The sequence below is a fragment of the Pseudopipra pipra genome, chromosome 4 (assembly GCF_036250125.1).
Source record: "Pseudopipra pipra isolate bDixPip1 chromosome 4, bDixPip1.hap1, whole genome shotgun sequence".
In the NCBI taxonomy this organism is placed as follows: Eukaryota; Metazoa; Chordata; class Aves; order Passeriformes; family Pipridae; genus Pseudopipra; species Pseudopipra pipra.
The window spans coordinates 71,062,805-71,069,333 of record NC_087552.1 but is presented as its reverse complement, the minus strand read 5'-3'; the positions used below and the strand labels follow the sequence as shown (position 1 = coordinate 71,069,333).

The 6,529-nt window shown below is 38.7% G+C and overlaps 1 long non-coding RNA gene across 1 annotated transcript; it reads left to right on the top strand.

Annotated features, from left to right (window-relative positions):
- The first annotated feature begins 479 nt into the window (after nt 1-479).
- Nucleotides 480-3,802, top strand: LOC135413893 (uncharacterized). Its single transcript, XR_010430466.1, has 3 exons — nt 480-678; nt 2,203-2,374; nt 3,585-3,802. It is a non-coding gene; the product is annotated as an uncharacterized LOC135413893 (long non-coding RNA).
- The last annotated feature ends 2,727 nt before the right edge of the window (nt 3,803-6,529 follow it).

Here is a 6,529-nt window from a genome sequence, read left to right as displayed (position 1 = left end):
ATGACACATTTTACTCTGTTCCCCTTCAAAATGCTTCACAATATGCTCTTAGAGCACTTCACTGTGGGAGATGTCAGACTGCAGATTTTTTTCTCCAAAACTTACTTAAAACCTACAACTCTGTCCAAGGCAGGTAAATATTCTGCAGGAAAGTAAGTTTCCTGGTATTTTGACTCACACAGAGATGAAATAACATGCTGTATTTTAAAGCAAGCTTTTTCCCACTCCTGCTGTGATGTAAGAAGTTGTTTTGTGAATCTCATTGCTTACACTGGAAAGATCAGGGCAGAGAAAACAGTGGAGCAGCAAGTTTGCTTTATGCAGCATCAGTCCTCTGGTAAAGTGAGGTTTTCACTAAAAATATCTGTGATATTTTGAACTAGAAGGAGGACTCTATTCCTCTATTCTCACCTCTTCTGCTAGGTGTTTCCTGCTTAGTGGAGATTTTTTTATATGAGATCATCACTGTAGTACTCATAACACCCTGGCCAGCCGAGACTGTGAGGTCAATACTTAAAAAGAGCACATTCTTTTTCTGTAGTACCTGCTGTGCAACTGCCTTTAAGTTTGTTCCTCGAAGAACATGCAATGGCATCCCAGAAAGCCAACTGTATCCTGAGCTGCATCCCCACAGCGTGGCCAGGAAGTTGAGGGAGATGATTCTGCCCCTCTGCTCTGGTGAGACCCTACCTGAAGTGCTGTGTCCAGCTCTGGGACCCCCAGCATCAGAAGGATGTGGAGCTGCTGGAACAAGTCCAGAGGAGGCCACAGAGAGGCCCAGAGGGCTGGAGCACCTCTGCTCTGGAGACAGGCTGGGAGAGCTGAGGGTCTCCAGCCTGGAGAAGAGAAGCCTCCGGGGAGACCTTAGAGCCCCTTCCAGTGCCTACGAGCTACAAGAGAGCTGGAGAGGGCCTTGGAATGACAGGAAAAGGGGAATGGCTTCACACTGGCAGACACCAGGTTTAGATTAGATATGAGGAAGAAAGTCTGTGCTGTGAGGATGGTGAGGCCCTGGCACAGGTTGCCCAGAGAAGCTGTGGCTACCCCATCCTTGGAAATGTTCAAGGTCTGGTTGGATGGGGCTTCAAGCAACCTGGGATAGTGGAAGGTGTCCCTGTCCATGGCAGAGGGGGTGGAACTGGATGATCTTTGAGGTCCCCTTCCAGCCCAAACCATTCTGTGATTCTATGATTATGAGTTTATGATTTTACAATACTATGTGTTTATGATTCTGTGATTCTGTGACATAGTTACCTACATTGTTAGGGGAAGTTTGATATCCCAGGAATCACTTCCAAATCTGGAAATCTCTTGTGTCAGTGAAAGATTGCTTCTAATTATTTTTTTGTAAATACGGAGCTATGACACAGTTGTAGAATTCTGCCTTCCCCCAACAAGGAACAACAACAGAAGCCTCGGTATTTGCTACCTCTTTTTGCACCAAAGTTTCTTTGAGTGTCCTCTTTAAGTTTGATCTTGGCTTAGTCAGCTTCTGAGTCCACAAAAAAAAAAAAAAGAGAGAGAGCAGAAGGGGTGAAGGAAAGCAAATCCTTATGCCAAACTAGTTTTCTCAAAATTTGCACAAGCATTAATCAGCACATTGCTGCAAAACAGAACAAATAAGAGCATCATGTTCTTCTGAAAGACCAGTTTAAAGGGTTTTGAACTGACTCAGACAAACATATCCCTCAGGGACATCTTTGATTTCTACATTGTTCTCCTGATCACACAGTGTGTTCCCAGAATGAGATTTTTCACTGTTTGTCTTCTTTTCCTTACTGGGCATGGTATTTAGGCAGAAAATCTGTCAGAAAGGAATAGCTGCATATAAATGTTATTCTTAGTATGGTTTCTGATATTATAGCTCATCATGTTTGGAATATTGATCACAGCACTTTAATTTGCAATTAAAATTATACTTTCTTTTTCCACTGATTTTTTGACTAATTTTATGCAAAATACAGCCTAGGATTGACATAAGGGCAATAAAAATTGCACAGAAAAATCTGTTCCAAGCTAATTGTTAAACATATGGTCACATGCCATGGAAAAGGGGCAGGTAATATGAACAAGAAGTGAACGAGGACATTTAGTATCTTTATAAAGACAGAGGCTTTAATTACTACTGCTACTTACATTTTCATTAATTTCTTCTTGCCTTAATTTTCCACACAACCTTTTTTTTTCCCTTTTCCACATTAGAGAGGCATTCACATTCCCCCACAGTGGTGTAGAGAACTGCTGACTTCAAGATAGAGAAAATTAAGGTGGAAGGAGTTAGAGGGGTGACCCTGGAGATCCTGGAATACCATTTTTATGTCACGTCAACAAAAATTAGGATGAATTCAGAGAGATCACAGGCAATTACAGCATGGTTAGTGGTATGATATGATCATCATGAATTGTTTGCCATTATAACTGGTTAAAAGTTGAATTTATATGTGGATTCTTCAGTCTAGGGAATTTAAGTTGAAGGTTTTCTTAATTTCTTCTTTCTTAATTTTCTTTCTCTACAAATTCAGTCATTTGCACTCAAATACCTTGTCCAGAGACACTGTGGCTGCCCCATCCCTGGAAGTGTTCAAGGCCAGGCTGGATGGGGCTTGGAGCCACCTGGTCTAGTGGAAGGTGTCCCTAACACCAAAAATTCTGTGGTTCTGTGATTCTGTGGTTCTATTGTTCTGTGATCTTGGATGCACACCAAAAAATTTACCTATTTCTGTATAGCATAAATCAAATTCGCCCTCAGTGCAGCTTATTTTTCACTTCTAAATTTTCCAGAACATTCTTAGCTTTTGTTTAGCCAAACATAAAAAGCACCACCTTCTGATTTCAGTGCTTATTCAGTGTTGAAGGGGATTGGTGATCGATATGCTCCAGTCTTCTCCAGTCAATATCTGAGCTCTAGATCACTCTGCTAGAACTTTTCCACCCTTCTTCACAAAATGAGTTTTTCTCAGACCGCTGTCCCCATTCTACTCCTCAGTTTCTTGTGTCATTAACCAAGTCTTATTCATTTACTGCACTCATCCCCATACTAGTATTTTAGTTCCCCTCACAACTGTTTATCTCTGTCCTGTTATTTTGTCTCTTTAATTCCTGATTTCAGAGCCTGCATTAATTGCTTTTTTTCCACATTGTGTATAAAATGATCTTTGAAATGCTCTTCACTGAAAAGATAGGTAGGATTTTTCATTCTGTTTTCTTCAATTTTCTTTAAAAAAAATACCTTACAATTATCATAAAGGTACAATGATTTCCTTATATAGTAGAAAAAGAAAAAAAACCCAGCAAAATCCCTTTTTAAAACTCTTCACATTTTTTATGGTGACTAATATAGTACTATAAATACATGAAAATGAATAGAAATTGCTAATTTTTATTACAATAAAGTGTCCTTAATATTTTTCAATCTTTTTTATTAACAGGAGACCTTATTATGTTATTTAGATTGTTACAGCAAACACTGCAAATGCAGTGATTATTGATATTCCACTCATATCTGTCAAAGGACTAGAATTTCATTACTCTCCTCATTTTTCCTAACTACCTTAATCTTTTGTTTATCTCCACTATTTCCCCAGGTGACCTAATTCTGGGAAACATCAAAGAACAGGAGAACAATAGAGAATTGATCACTTACAATTCTTTATTGATCCTATGTTTTGTCAACACTAACCATCTCTTCCCAACGAAAACAATAATCACCAATCCTGCATTGTAGGAGGCCTGGATGAAGTTGGGAATATGAATGAGTGGTAGAAGGAAGCACCAATAAAGCAAATAACTGAATAAACTTAAATCATTCCCTACTGAGTAAATTTTTACCTTGGACCAAAACCTACTGACGGAAACCAACTTCTAGCTGCCAGGTCTGCCAAGATGATAACACGGGATATGGTGCAATAATTTACTGGTTTAAATTTAGTTTAGTGAAGCCAAAACCATCTGGTCCAAAGGACACTTTGGCAGATTGACTACAGTGAGAACACTGTTCTTGTTGCTGTTATGGTCTGATAACAAAGGAAAAATTCACAACCAAAGCCATTAAAAAGTCATTTGCAGTCTATCTCCCAACCAAGTTAGAATAATAAGAGGCAGAGCACTAATTATTATTGTATGAAGTTTCCCAGCAGAGACGTTGCAAACCAATTGCCACTTGTCTGTTCTCAAGTATTTTCGGCACGCAAATAATCTGTAAATGCTTTCATTTGTGGTGCCTTTTCATTTATGTGACAATATTATTACATTTGTGTTTTCCCTGGCAATTGTTTTATTGCCATCAGGGAGTGATTAGTGAAACACTTTAGAGAAAGTAAGAGCATCTCTGAGTCTGCCCCTAATTTTAGGTCTGGGTTGAAATGGACTCTCAATAAAATAAAATTGTGCATTTTGGGAAGATAGACAAGATGTTGATTACATAGGTAGGACTGGAACAGAAAATGAGATAGTACCACACACACAATACAAGGGTATTAGAACTGAATCCAATATTCCATTTTCATCCCCAACAAGGTTATTTTAAAAGGTAACTTTGTTTATTTCATAATTATCCCTTTGTAAAAGCATGGATTTTTCATGGTCCTTTTTTGCTGCATAGTTTTGTGCACAGCTGGGGCAGAGCTCCTTGACATCAACTCTAAAGCCACTTTTCAGTCTGTCTGATTTACCTTTTATTCCTTCCTCTGAAAGACATGGCTTTGCCCTGGTATTCAAACTAATTTTCTTGAACAGGTACCTCTTACGAGGCAGGCATCTGACTGTATGTATGAGTGCATGTCACTTTGTCATCCACAGAATTCATATTTATTACCAAATCACGAACGAAAAAACCTGAATTGTGTCAAACTAATAACATTCTTCATAAAAATCCCAGATGGGCACTCCAACAATAAAAATGCCACTTCTTACTTAGCTATTAATTAATCGGTTGGCAAACATGAGCTCTCTCAAGATTTTCAAATGCTAGGGAAGACATGGACTGCTGAGTTTGAATCACAGGATCATGGAATCGTTACAGCTGGGAAAGACCTCTAAGATCATCAAGTCCATCCATTAACCCAGCACTGACAAGACCACCACTAAACCTTGTCCCCAGCTGCCACATCCACACGTTGTTTTGAATGCTTCCAGGGATGGTGACTCCACCAGTTCCCTGGACAACCTGTTCCAATGCTTCTTTCAGTGAAGACATTTTTTTTCTAATATCCAATCTAAATCTTCCTTGGTGTTACTTGAGGCAGTTTTCTCAAATACACGTCCTGGTACCTTTAGACTCTACACTGTCTCAGCTCCTCACTTCGTTCCATTCTTTCTCAGTGTCACTTTAGAGACTTAATAAGTCTTGAAGCTGGAAAGCTTCTACCTCACAACAACCCCAGATGTGGCCAGAAGAGAATATGGAGGAAACGAGACAGGAAGAAAAAAGGAAAATGTGTAGGATATGATGTAAAGAAGGGAGAACCAAGGGGGGAAAAAAGCAGGAATGCAAAAAGTAAAAGATAATTTGTCATGATCAGACCTAGCAATATGCGTGGCAGTGATTCTTGAGGATGGTCTTGTTCCTTATATTGCCCTGAGTTTCTCCCACCCCCTTCCTTTCAAGAAAAAGCTTGCACAAGAATGCTGGGATAATCAGATAGTGAGTTCAGGAGTTCATTTATCTCTGTTACCAGCTGAGGTGCCCATCTCACTTCCTACATGCATGTCCTGCATCCTGACAAGACTGATTCGTGTAAGTCATTTAATTTAGATCATTGGCCTCACTGAAAGTAACTCATAAACCTCAAGTTATTTGTTTAAAACCATGTTTTGCAGACTGGACTTTGGAGTGGAGAAAGAACCAAAGGGACTCATGAGTAGATCACCTGCCAGTTCCCTGACCTGCCTTTCAAATATTTTACTGTCTCCATAAGAAAATTTAAATCAAATCAATAATGAATATAAAAATGGAAAGCGAGAAAAAAACAACAAACCAAACCCCTCCTGCTGCAAATTCTTTCAGATTAATAATTTAATCTTATTTTTGTATAAAGAATAAAAGAGCAGAACTGCAAGGTAATACCAGCCTGGTTAGTATAACTGAAAATAATAATAGTATAAACGAAGTAAAATGAACTGTACAATAATGAAGCTGAAAGGTCATCTGTACTCCATATCCCACAAAAGTTCATGCATCCCACCAGAAGCCAGCAGTGTCAAATATCTGTATGTGGATGTGAGAGATGAAAGCAAAAAGCAAAATGTTATACTGCTTTGTGAGTTTTTTTTAAAAAAATAGTTGACTTGAATATTGTCAGACAAAAATAACAATCTGCATAAGGGCATCACGGAGCATATGGTTTGCAGATAAGATTTTCTTTTAGAATTATAATCAAGCATGTGTTACTTTATGGCACAATTGTAGAGGGAGATAAATGAATGCATGTTCTGCATTTCTGTACAGATTTCTACAATAAGAACTAACTTTCCTGCACTCTTTACCTTTTTCTAAGAAGGAAATTACTCAATTTCCACGCATGAATAAACA